The 13,868-nt window shown below is 47.9% G+C and overlaps 1 protein-coding gene across 1 annotated transcript in view; it reads right to left on the bottom strand.

Annotated features, from left to right (window-relative positions):
- Positions 1 to 13,868, bottom strand: part of elovl2 (ELOVL fatty acid elongase 2) — a 174,121-nt gene that overhangs the window by 26,906 nt on the left and 133,347 nt on the right. The gene's annotated exons all lie outside the window — the stretch shown is intronic.

The raw sequence follows: 13,868 nt of genomic DNA, 5'->3' as shown, positions 1-13,868 counted from the left end.
GATTAAGCACAATGTCAACTCTATAGCTTAGCTTGCATTACATTGGTTAAAGGTACAAAACAAATCTCAAAGGTTTCACAGGAAAAAAAAAACGACATCAACGGATGAATTAAGAGATGGGTAACCAAAAGCTTCTTCAATGTGCTGGGTTTAAAGAGGGCTGTAAGAAAAGTGGGTTGATGCACAGAATTTGATTGTCGTTTGGCAGGTGAAGGCACATCCACCAATGATGATTAGAATCATAGAATCATACAGCATTTAAAGTCATTCAGCGGTGGGTTGTGCAATCCAGGCCCCTATTTCCTCCGCAAACAGGGGACTGGGAGGGTGGTGTTTAATTTAAACAGCAATGATTTCTTCTCTTACCAGCTGCCCATAAACAGAAAGATATTTTCAATATTTGATTTCCCCCTTTATGATTGGTGGTGCATTTTCTGCAACCCATCAGTTTTGGAGTATTCTAATCCTTTATTAAAAACTCTACAGCAAACTTGAGATAGAGTAAAATAAAAGGGCATTCATGCAATAAAAGAAGGATAACAGAAAGAAAGAAGTACAGGGCAACGACCACAGACAAAATAAAAATGATTGTTTCACATGTGTCCAGGGTCAAAACTTGATTTTGGGCAATCTACTTTTCTAGTAGTGCTGACTTCCATGATGGGAGAAGCAAAGTGTGATGCATAAATCTGTGGAAGGCACTAGTTTCAGACATTCCAGTAGACACAGTGTGGATGAGGGCCACGCAATCTAAACCTGAACAGAGCTCTGGTACTGTTGATGAAAGATGGCAGACTGCCTCCTTTAACAATATACAGCAATATACCAGATTCGAGGACCTTGGGAAAAGGGGGGCTCATGTGACATAACTTCCACTTCTTCCCCTTGATTTGGATTGTTTCTTGAGTTAGTTACTGTTTCATCCATAAATAAGTTTACCAGAGGTTTCAAGGTTCTTTATTCTTCCAGATTCCCTCAATTGATCAGAGCTTTGCTTCAGAAATGTAAATAAGCCTTGTGCTTTGTCTTGTAATTTGATTTCTTCAGTTATGGGGGCATTATCATATTCCATAGAGATAACAAGGTTGCTGTGGTGTTCTGAAGGCCAGCAATTCGTTTGCATGAGCCACAGCCAATCATGTCTTCAATTAGCGTAAAGCCTTTGTACATTATACTTAGAAATGATTTTATAAACTAGCCAGGATATATAGATATTAAATGTAGAGGGTGAGTGATGGTCAACATGTTCTGGGCGATCCGCAGGGAAATGCTGGATGTCTCACTTTGTGCCAGGCCCTGGCATCATAGGGCTGAGCTGCTCTATCCAGCTTAGCTCTTGCCTGTTCACTTTGGTAACCTGTTGACTTAGCTATTTAACCCCACACTGTGGTTAGGATAGTGGAATTTTTTAAAGGCGACTGTGGTCTTTTTAGGCGATTCTGAATCAGGGTCCGGCTAAGGCCCTAACACAACTGGTGAGTTCCAGTTTCTGCTTCGGGTTTGCACAGCAACAGGCAGGCAGCTGGCTCCTGAACTTGGACCAGTCTTTCTGGGCCTAAATAATAGGAAGATACTCAGGCAAGTCCTTACTGGGCTTAATAACTGGCCTTCTCTCAAGCTCTCCCTATTTTTCCTCCCTGTTCTAAGGCTTGCAGGATGCTATTTAATTCTGCCATACTTGGGGGATTTCTTTACTCTTTTCTTTCACTGGCTAGCACATTGCTGCTAGGCAAATTGTTCCCAATGGGAAAATCAATTTAGGTAGTTTAGAGACATCCTAATGTAACAGGGCCTTGAGATGGACCTTATAGAAGGGTGCAAACACAAAGTCTTCTCCCATTCCACTGAGATCTTCAAGGAGGGTTGAGGCGGTTTGGGGAGGGGGCGGGGGTGTGGTTTAGGTAGGTTTAAATTTCCCTCCAACATTAAGGAATGAGTGCCCCTGTGTTCTGGAGGAGTATCATAGAATTTCTACTGTGCAGAAAGAGGCCATTTGATCCATCTAGTCTGCACTGACTCTCCGACAGAGCACCCCACCCAGGCCCTATCCCCGTAACCCCACATGTTTACCCCACTAACCTACACATCTTGGGATACTAAGGGGCAATTTAGCATGGCTAATCAACCTAACCTGCACATCTTTGGACAGTCCCCCAAGGCTGGAATTGAACCCGGGTCCCTGCTAACCATTGTGCCACCCTGGTCACATTTTGGATGTTCCTGACTCTCTATGAGTTTGTGCGACTCAGACACACATACTCCCATACCCTCAAAAGGGTAAGTTTCTGTAGAGAGAGACTCTGTCTGCTTTGCTGCAGTACCTCCTGGGGTGTTCCTTGAGAGGTTACTTATGCGAAATCACACTGGGCTAACTGTTTTGCAGCACAATCTCCAGCATTCAGGTCTGGAATGGCCTGTTAAGTTACAATGGGAACTCAGTGACCTTGAGCTCACCATTCAAGCTGCAGGGTGCTTAGCACACACTCTTCTTTCCTGTTTCCTTTTCTGAGGGGGGGGGGGGGGGGGGTCTTTCCTATCTAGCTTTCCCTGTTTTTCTTTCCAATCCTCATGGTGAACAAACATCTGGGCATCATACATTGCCATTTTCTTAGTTTTAGGGGAAATGAATTTGCTCTGGTAAGTTACTTGTGTTTGAAAATTTGTTCCAGCCACCACATTTTCCTCTTAGCTTCCAACTAGCTCTTTTATATAGGATTTGGCTCATCTCAAAACTTGGCCTCTGGTCAAATTCAAATTGAGCTTTTCTGGATTTGAACTCCCAATTTAAAACAGTCCTGTTTTCTCCTCTCTGTCCATGAACAGAAAGGTGTTTTTGATTCCCACTTTCTAAGTGTTGGTATTTATTCGTGGTATTTTCTCTAACCTTCAGCTTTGGAGTGATCAAATCCTCTTAATAACCCCACAGCAAACACAAGAAAGGGTAAAATCAGAGGGTTCGTATATTTTACACACACTTAAAATGCAGGAAGAGTGTTCGCAACACTTTTCCCTTTTGGAATCCTATATAAAAAAAGAGGGATGAAGCAAAAAAAGGAGTACAGGGCGAAGACTGCAGAGAAAAAAAATTGTTTCACATGAGTCTTGAATCAAGGCCGGAATTCTCCCAAAAAAATTCTAAGCGTCGAATATGCAGGAAAACTGGAGTAATTCACGTCGTTTTTTTCAGTGGGAGTTGAGACTAGAATCTCTCACACTCTGCAGTGTGCACCAGTGTGAATATCATTAGATTTCAGGGGGTGGGGCCTATCCCTGCCAGAGAGGCTGAAACCAGCAGGCCTCTGTGTATGTGCAGTGGCCCCGAACTGTCAGCCTCCCACTTGGTGGCTAGCTCGATCACTGGCCAGCCTGGGACTCCCACAGTGCTGCCCCCCAGCTTCCCCCAAGCCTGATCACGATCCCCCCACATCCCGATCGCAGCCCCCCCCCGACCATTCCTGAGCCAGCCCCAAACCGCCCTGATCTCCATCACCCCCTCTCCCCCCACGCCTCAGCAGTCCTGAACCCACCCCAGGCAGTGCTGACCCCCCCCACCCCCCTGCAGTGCAGACCCCACCCCAGGCAGACCCCACCCCGTCCCGACCAATACCAAATGCAGAGTGGCAGTGGGGCTCCCCAATTCCACCGATCACCCCTTAGGCCCCACCCCCTTGGCACTGCCCCATGCCTGATAGGCAGTGCCTAGGTGTCACCCTGTACGTGGGTACATTTCTCCTTGGGCAGTGCCAGGGGACACAGGCTGGCACTACCAGGGTGCCTATGCCCTGGGGGCACCACCCCCCGCCACCTGACCTCCTGGGGGCCCCCGATCGCCTCCCCTTCATTCCAGTGGTGTCATCCTAATAGTTCCCCGAAAGTGGGGACCTACTGTAAACCCCGCTCGAGTGAACGGAGAATTCAGTCCTGAGCCAGCTAATTACATTTAAGTTACATTACGTGAATCCTGCGCCCGGCTGCGTGATTCTCCCACCCCCGGTGCACTAGAAAATTAGCGTGGCGGGATGGAAGAACGCACCGCCCCCCCCCCCCCCCCCCGCAAGTGACTAATGGTGTATGCCTTCAGAGAGATGAATTAATGTTGAAGTAGACCCTGGTTCAGATGTTCCAGTAGAATCAATGTCGCTGGTGACCAAAACAAGTTAAATCTGGACAGAACACTAGCATGCTGATGGAAGATGCCAGACTGACCTCTAACTCCACAAGGCAATGTTGCAGGTTCTAACTGCTTGTTGGAGGTTGGGGGGTTATGTGACATATGCTCCACTTCTTCCTTTTTGTTTGGGTCAAGGATGTATATTCGTGGTCTGGATTCTTGAGATGTTTAATGCTACATCCATTAATATGTTTACCAGTGGTTTCAAGGTCCTTTATTTCCACAAAGATCATATCCATTGGCCAGGGCTTTGCCTCAGAAATGTAAATAGGCCTTTGTGCAATTCTGACCTTAGGTGACTGACTGGGTGGAGTTTGCACATTCTCCCCATGCCTGTGTGGGTTTCCTGCGGGTGCTCCAGTTTCCTCCCATAGTCCAAAGGTGTGTAGGTTAGGTGAATTGGCCATGCAAAATTGCCCCATCATGGAGACTAGCTAGGGTAAATGCCTGGGGTTATGGGGATAGGGCCTGGATGGGATTGTGGTCGGTGCAGACTCGATGAGCTGAATGGCCTCCTTTTGCACTGTAGGGATTCGATGATAAATTGCCCCTTAGTATCCCAAGATCTGTATTAGATGGATTAGTCATGCTAATTGTGTGGGGTTACAGGGATAGGGCAGGGAGTGCGCCGAGGTAAGACAGGCTATCAGAGTCGGCCAGACTCGATGGGCTGAATGGCCTCCTTTTGCCCTGTAGGGATTCTAGGGTTCTATTTTTATGAAATTTTTAAAGTAGCCAGGATGACATTTTCTTTCCTGTCTTCTTGGCATGACAATGATATAAAAACCCCATTCAAATTTAGTTTATATTGCCACATGAAGTGGGAGATCTCTCTTCCGATATACATCACTTCATAATTCTCTGCATAAGATGTGATTGACCAGATGGCTGCCCATTTCACCAGTCCATCTGAACAGGTGCACTTCTGATCAGTTCTGATGAAGGGTTATCAACCTGAAATGTTACTTGCCCCATGCTGTCAGACCTGCTCAGTATTTCCAGAAATTTCTGTTTTTATTTCAGATTCCAAGCATCTGCAGCATTTTATTTTTGTCTCAGCTAGTCGGATTCTGAAATAAACTGAGGGCATTATCACTGAGGTTTAAGAACAGTATAAAGAAGATAAAGAAACGGATGTCATTGTACACATTGGTGCAAATGCATAGTAGGGGGATCCTACGAGAGCAATTCAGGGAGTTGGGAAATAGACTAAAAAGTAGGGCCTCCAGGGTGGCCATCTCTGGGCTGCTCCCAATGCCTCGTGCCAGTGAGGCTAAGAATAGGGAGTTAGTACAATTGAATGCTTGGCTAAAGGACTGGTCCAGGAGGGAGGGCTTCATTTTCCTAGATCAATGGGAAGTTTTCAGGAGAGGATGGCACCTGTACAAGAAGGACGGGTCACAACTAAGTTGGAAGGGCACGAATATCCTGGCTGGGAGTTTTGCTAGTGCAGTTCGGGGGGGTTTAAACTAGTATGGCAGGGGGGTGGGGATCAAAATATTAGGTCTACAAGTGTAGAGGCTGGGGACGAGCTTGGGGCTGGGACAAGGCTGGCAAAGAATAAGAGCAATCTGGGGGAGGATGACCTCAATGGGCCTGGAGGTCTGGAGTGCTTATACTTCAATGCAAGGAGCGTAGCAGGTAAGACAGACGAACTTAGGGCCTTAATGCTCACGAGGAATTTGGATGTGGGTTGCGGTGACAGAGACTTGGTTGAAAGTGGGACAGGACTGGCAGCTCAATATTCCGGGGTACAAGTGTTTTAGGCGAGACAGAGGAAGGGCCAAAAGAGGTGGGGGAGTAGCAGTATTAGTTGGAGAGCATATTACAGCGGTGCAGAGGGAGGGCAATTCAGAGGGGTCGTGTAACGAGTCACTCTGGGTGGAGCTTAGAAACAGGAAGGGCGCAGTCACTATGTTGGGGGTATACTACAGGCCCCCCAACAGCCCAAGGGAAGTGGAAGAATGGATATGTCAGGAGATACTGGAGAGGTGCAGGAAAAATAGGGTTGTTGTAGTGGGAGACTTCAATTTCGCTGGTATAGACTGGAAATCGCTGAGAGCTGGGACTCTGAATGGGGAGGAATTTGTGAAATGCGTACAGGAGGGTTCTTTGGAACAATATGTAGATAGCCCGACTAGAGAGGGGGCTATACTGGACCTAGTACTGGGGAATGAGCCCGGTCAGGTCTTCAAAGTTTCAGTAGGGGAACATGTGGCAAATAGTGACCACAATTCTGTTAGCTTTAGGATAGTGATGGAAAAGGATGAGTGGTGTCCCAAGGGTAAGGTGTTGGATTGGGGAAAGGCTAACTTTAGTGGGATTAGGCAGAAATTGGCAGCTCTTGATTGGGAGAGGCTATTTGAGGGTAAATCCACATCTGGCATGTGGGAGTCTTTTAAGGAACAGTTGTTAGGGCTACAGGACAGGCATGTGCCTGTAAAAAAGAAGGATAGGAAGGGTAGGATTCGAGAACTGTGGATAAACAGGGAAATTGAGGGACTGGTCAAAAAGAAAAGAGAGGCGTATGTTAGGTCCAGGCAGCTAAAAATGGAGGGAGCTCTGGAGGAGTACAAAGAAAGTAGGAAAGAACTCAAACGGGGAATTAGAAGGGCAAAAAGGGGTCACGAAATGTCCTTGGCAGACAGGATTAAGGAGAATCCCAAGGCATTTTATTCATACGTTAGGAACAAAAGGGTTGTCAGGGAAAAAATCGGACCTCTCAGGGACAAAAGTGGGGAATTATGCTTGGAGCCCAAAGAAGTAGGGGAGATCCTAAATGAATACTTTGCGTCGGTATTCACAAAGGAGAGGGATGTGTTGACTGGGAGTGTCTCGGAGGGGAGTGTTGAACCGTTGGAGAAAATCTCCATTACAAGGGAGGAAGTGTTAGGTTTGTTAGAGAATATAAAGACTGACAAATCCCCAGGGCCTGATGGAATCTATCCAAGGCTGCTCAGGGAGATGAGAGATGAAATCGCTGGGCCTCTGACACAAATCTTTGTCTCGTCACTGGACACAGGTGAGGTCCCAGAGGATTGGAGGATAGCTAATGTGGTCCCGTTATTTAAGAAGGGTAGGAAGGATAACCCAGGTAATTAGAGGCCGGTGAGCTTGACGTCCATGGTGGGGAAGTTGTTGGAGAAGATTCTTAGAGATAGGATGTATGCACATTTAGAAAGGAATAAACTCATTAACGATAGTCAGCATGGTTTTGTGAGAGGGAGGTCATGCCTCACTAACCTGGTGGAGTTTTTTGAAGAAGTGACCAGAATGGTTGACGAGGGAAGGGCCGTGGATGTCGTCTATATGGACTTTAGTAAAGCGTTTGACAAAGTCCCTCATGGTAGGCTGGTGAAAAAGGTTGGATCTCATGGGATAAAGGGGGAGGTGGCTAGATGGGTGGAGAACTGGCTTGGTCACAGAAGACAGAGGGTGGTAGTGGAAGGGTCTATTTCCGGCTGGAGGCCTGTGACTAGTGGTGTTCCGCAGGGCTCTGTATTGGGACCTCTGCTGGTTGTGATTTATATAAACGATCTGGAAGAAGGTGTAACTGGGGTGATCAGTAAGTTTGCGGACGACACAAAATTGGCAGGACTTGCAGATAGTGAGGGGCATTGTCAGAGGCTACAGAAGGATATAGATAGGCTGGAAATTTGGGCAAAGAAATGGCAGATGGAGTTCAATCCTGATTAATGCGAAGTGATGCATTTTGGTAGAAATAATGTAGGGAGGAGCTATATGATAAATGGCAGAACCATAAAGGGTGTAGATACGCAGAGGGACCTGGATGTGCAAGTCCACAGATCCTTGAAGGTGACGTCACAGGTGGAGAAGGTGGTGAAGAAGGCATATGGCATGCTTGCCTTTATAGGACGGGGCATAGAGTATAAAAGTTGGGGTCTGATGTTGCAGATGTATAGAACGTTGGTTCGGCCGCCACACTACCAGAAAGACGTGGAGGCTTTGGAGAGAGTACAGAGGAGGTTTACCAGGATGTTGCCTGGTATGGAGGGGCTTAGTTATGAGGAGAGATTGGGTAAACTGGGGTTGTTCTCCCTGGAAAGACGGAGGATGAGGGGAGACTTAATAGAGGTGTATAAAATTATGAAAGGCATAGATAGGGTGAACGGTGGGAAGCTTTTCCCCAGGTCGGTGGTGACGTTCACAAGGGGTCATAGGTTCAAGGTGAAGGGGGGGAGGTTTAACACAGATATCAGAAGAACATATTTTACACAGAGGGTGGTGGGGGCCTGGAATGCGCTGCCAGGCAAGGTGGTGGAGGTGGACACACTGGGAACGTTTAAGACTTATCTAGATAGCCATATGAACGGAGTGAGAATGGAGGGATTCAAAATGGTCTAGTTTGGACCAGGGAGCGGCACGGGCTTGGAGGGCCGAAGGGCCTGTTCCTGTGCTGTATTGTTCTTTGTTCTTTGTTGTTATAAAAGTTATTCACCATATAAGGCCACCAGAAACAAATACAATGGGTGGAACCTTCCAGTCGCAGTGGCAGGAATTGTGTTGGGTGAGGCACTTAATTTGGCAGGAGGCAAAAGACTGTTTCTTGATAGTGGGATAAACTGTTTAAAGTTTGTTCTACCACCTTTCAATGTGGGTCAGGCTTTCTGTTGAACAGTGTCACTAACTCTATTTAACATGTATTGGCATCTCATATATGCTCGTTAAAAAGCCACTTCACTGGAATTAAGTTCACCTTCCAACTTAAGTTCACCATCAACGAAAATGTCAAACATTCTGTTTCATAATTAAGTCACATGTCCCTGGAGAGCTTCACTTCTTCCATGAGTAAGGTCAGTAAATGTTGCTTTTGCCTTCTTGGGGACCTCAGATAACTTCACTCATCAAGTTTCAGTAGCAAAAGCTGCATCAAGGCTGGGCATGGGAGTTAAGCCTAGTAGGGAAAGAGAAAGGGCAAGGGCGGGGGGGGTGGGGGGGGGGGGGTGGTGGTGGGTGGGGGGGTGGAGAGAGGGGGAGGGGAGGGGGGTTGGGAAAAGAGTATAGGAAAGATAGAGAGAGGGGTCAGTGGTACTAACAGTGTGTCCAGTAGGGTTAACTTGGAGCACTGGTGCTAGAAGAAATCAGTCACAGTCTTGAGGATGGAGTGGGATGAGGCAGGGTGGCAGGTTCAGGGTGAGGATTATATGTTGAAGGTTCCATTTGTGGGGGTTGGGAATGAGTCACAGAGGAGGACTAGACAGGTGGCTCAGATGACAGAGGGTTCAGAGTCAGGGTGGGCATGGGGATGGTAACTGGTGTCGGCTCAGAGGAAAGGGTAGGCATGGTGGGTGGGAATAAGGTGGATGGGAATAAGGTGGATGGGAATAAGGTTCAGTGTAACGGCAGGGGTTGGGGTTAGTGGTTTAAGGGTGAGAGGAGAAAATTGATGATACAGGGTGGGTATCAGGGGAGGGTTGTAGGTGGTGGACCGAGTCTGGAAGCTGACATTCACCATTTTTAATATCTGAACTTGACCATGGAGTTAGTCAGTAACACGTAAGGGACTGAGAAAAATTTGTGGGGAAGACATTTACCAGTGTTCTTTGTCCCTTGTGGGTTTCAGTGTCCTGTTTGCCGGGCGGGTGCTGTCAACAGGATGCTGTTGGTTGAGTGATGTGGGCTGGGCCAATGGGATTGCTCTGGGGGCGGGAGGAAAAAAAGGCGCCAGGAAGTGAAGCAGCTGCAGAGCTGAAGAGGCAGAGCTGAAGAGGGAGTGTGGAGAGAGAGAGCTTTTTCCAGGCAGTGAGAATTCGGTTTGGAGTGAGAGGTAGCCAGGCGTTCCCCTGCCTGTTCTTTTCATTACTGCCGAGGAGGACAGCCTTCAGCGCACTCGACCTACTTTGCTGCACGGATAGCTCGCGGCACCTCTGCCTCCTGCGGCATCATCTTCCACACGTGTGTCTCTTCTGGACTGTGTGTGGGTGTCGTGAGTAACTGGTGGGGACTATACAATCCAACTGGAACAGTATCTACAAATGTGTTACTGAGGATGAGTTTCCCCATGTGTGCACCAACGGATGGGCCCCAACGGTTATAGATCAGAGCTCACTGTTTTATGTCTGTTATTAAATTTATTTTTGATATTCCGATTACAGTACTGACATTTATGGGTAAACAGGAAATTGGCCAAATCAACTTCAACCGCTAGGAATTCGGGATCCTGTTGATTGAATATTTAAATAGTAGCCCCCATATAGTGGTCAGCAGGGGGTTACATTTTTGGAGGCACCGCTGAGATCATTCCTGTTTACCAGACACGTCAAATAATTTTTTTTTTCCCCCGTCAGTCAGTAACAGTTAACCCAGTAATTAGAATAGGAAAAGTTTTACAGTGTTAGTAGCTCACTTAAGACAATGGATTTTTCTCAGGCTGCTGACTGGAGCCGCCAAAAGAATATCAGTCTTTCTCGTGGCATATTACTGAGCAATGTGCCAATAGATACTAGTGAGGAGACCATTGCTAGGTTCTTAAACACAGTGAAAGTCTTTGGTCGCACCAAGATTTGTGGTCGCCGTGGGGATTCTACTGGCACACAGTTGTTCATACTAGTGGAGACTAGCATTGATTTAACCCCTGACACTGTACCTCCAGATGTCGGTATTGAAGGAGAAGCTGGGCCATGGGCTGTGCATACGCTAGAAAGCCTTGTCACACAGGATGCTGTTCCTGAAGAGGACGCTTTCCATACAAAGCTGTTGTTACTACTACAACAGGAAGGCAAGTCAATGGAGGATTTTCAGGCCATAGTATCAGAAAATCAAGCTCCCAAAGTGGATGTGAACATGGATTTAGTGACTGCTATTGGCAAACTGGTGGACAAGTGCAACCAAGTGTCAACCGATGGGCCTAGCTACAGAAAGCTGAGACTGTTTTCAGGACTGAAACCTGTACCCCCAGGTGAGGAAGAATACGATGCCTGGATGGAGCAGGCTACCCAGATGATCAATGAGTGGCAATGCACTGACGCCGCCAAGAGACAGTGTATAGTGGAGAGTTTAAAAGGGCCTGCTGCTGACATCGTTCGATTTTTGAAAGTTAGCACTCCCACTGCTACGGCCACCAATTATTTATCTGCTCTGGACACAGCTTATGGCACCACAGAGAGTGGAGCCGACATCTTGGCCAAGTTCAGACACACATACCAGGATGAAGGAGAAAAACTCTCTGCTTTTCTATATCGCCTTGACAAACTTCTCCATCGTGCTCTTCTTAAGGGAGGAATTACGGCTGCAGACATGAATCGAGCTCGGATGGAACAGCTAGTCAAGGGTGCACTCACTCGAGACATGGTTGCTCTGCATGTAAGGATGAGCCACACCCTGGACAAACCCCCTTCCTTCTTCCAGCTGATGCGGGAGGTAAGAGAGGAGGAAAATTGGATTAGCGCCAGAGAAGGGGTGAAAGCTACTGCCACCGCAGCCACCGCCAGTGTACCGCAGTCCTCAGTTACGTCTGAGTTGAACAGCCTACGAAATGAGGTAAGGGAACTGACTTCTCAGGTGGCCAGACTGCTGAGCGCCGTTCCAGTTACCCCTACATCTGAAAGTACGACAGCAAGGACTGGGGTCCATACAGCAAGTGCCAGAAGCTGCTGTTCGGGACGCGTCGCCCCGAGTGAAAATGTCCAAACCACTGCCAGCAGGAATTTTTTGCTACAGGTGTGGGCAAGATGGGCATACAAGGAGAGAGTGCAAAGAACTTGAGGATCTGAGGAAAGTGGATCAGAAGCTGATCAAAGCAAGCAGGCAGCAGGGAAACTTCTCAGGAGCCATGTGAAGGAACGGTGCTTGGTTCCGTGTGAAATACGTTCCACCCGCTGTCCACCCCCAGCGAAGCAAGGCTCAAAACAGTTACCTGCAGGATTAGTGGGGCCCATCTCTGGTGTACCTGTGCAAATAGAAGGAGTTTATGCAAGAGCTTTGCTTGACAGTGGCTCCCAAGTAACCATTTTGTATCGCAACTTCTACGACACCTACCTGAAACACTTACCTCTCCAGCCACTTGAAGACCTGGAAATATGGGGTTTAAGCTCTCACCAATACCCATATGATGGCTACCTGTCCATACAACTCGAGTTCACTGCCGCTGTAACCGGAGTGCCGCAGACAGTTGACACTTTGGCCTTAGTATGTCCTGACCCTGTGAAAGATGACAACATTGCCGTGCTGGTGGGGACAAATACCCGGCTGGTGAGAGAGTTGGTGGAGTCCTGTAAAGAACAGGCGGGAGAACGCTTCTTGGGTACTTTGACCATGTCCTCCTGTCCTCCGAGAAGCTTATGAGACCCTCACCCAGTCTGAAACAACAGAAGGGGTAGACAAGCATGGTACTGTGTGGTTTACCCAGCACAAGCCAATCACCTTGCAACCAGGACAAGTGTTTAAAGTCACTGGCCTCCCAAAGTTTCCTGGTGATTTCACAGACCAGCTAGCACTGGTAGATCAGCCTATTGACACTTTTTCCCCTGAAGAGTTGTGGGTGAGGCCTGAGGTTCATCCTGCATCAGTTGTTTCCAGCAGACGCATTACTGTGACTGTGAAGAACCTGTCATCCAGAGAAATCTCCTTGAAACGTGGGACTCCAGTAGCCCATATTTTCCCAGTAGCCCCTGTTCCTCTGCCCAGGGTACAGTGTGTGGATAAAGCTGCAATCGAACTGACCCCTTCCTCTTTTGATTTTGGAGCCTCTCCTATGCCAGAGGAGGCAAGGAGGTGTCTCTGTGAGAGAATGATGGAGAGGAAAGAGGTTTTCTCTCAGCACGAGTGGGATGTAGGTTGTTCTAAAAGCACCAGACATGAAATAAGACTGAAGGATGCAAGACCCTTCCGAGAGAGGTCACGTCGCTTGTCGCCTGCTGACTTTGAGGATGTGCGCCAGCACCTACAGGAACTACAAAGCCATGGCATCATCTCTGAATCACGTAGTCCCTACGCATCGCCAATAGTAGTCGTACGCAAGAAGTCAGGGAAGGTACGAATGTGCGTGGACTACCGAACCCTTAACCTTCGAACAATACCGGACCAGTACACTGTCCCAAGGATAGAAGACACTCTTCACTGCTTGTCTGGGAGTAAATGGTTCACAGTCCTCGACCTGAGGAGCGGGTACTATCAAATACCCATGAGTGAGGCTGACAAGGAGAAGACCGCTTTTATCTGCCCGTTGGGTTTTTATCAGTTCGAACGCATGCCTCAGGGAATTTCAGGAGCACCGGCCACTTTTCAGAGTCATGGAATGTACTGTCAGCGACATGAACTTTCTGGAGGTGTTGGTGTACCTGGATGATCTCATTGTGTTTGGACGAACCCTCGAAGAACACGAGGAGCGGTTGCTCAAAGTGCTTGACCGGCTCCAAGAAGAAGGTCTGAAGCTGTCGCTTGACAAGAGCCAGTTTGGCAGGACTTCTGTCACCTACGTTGGACATGTAGTGTCGCAGGACGGAATAGCGACAGACCCATCCAAGGTAGAGGCTGTTGTCTCCTGGCCAAGACCCGAAACGGTGACAGAGCTCAGATCCTTCCTTGGATTTTGTGGCTACTATCGCCGCTTTGTCAAGGACTTCTCCAAACTCTGCCGTCCCCTCAACGGACTCCTTCAAGGATATCCTCCCCGTCCCTGCTCCAAGGGGAGTCAGACTGCAAACTCACCTGACAAGACTTACTTCAAGCCTTCTGA

The sequence above is a fragment of the Mustelus asterias genome, chromosome 2 (assembly GCF_964213995.1).
Source record: "Mustelus asterias chromosome 2, sMusAst1.hap1.1, whole genome shotgun sequence".
Lineage (NCBI taxonomy): Eukaryota > Metazoa > Chordata > Chondrichthyes > Carcharhiniformes > Triakidae > Mustelus > Mustelus asterias.
This window is presented reverse-complemented; position numbering and strand designations above follow the sequence as displayed.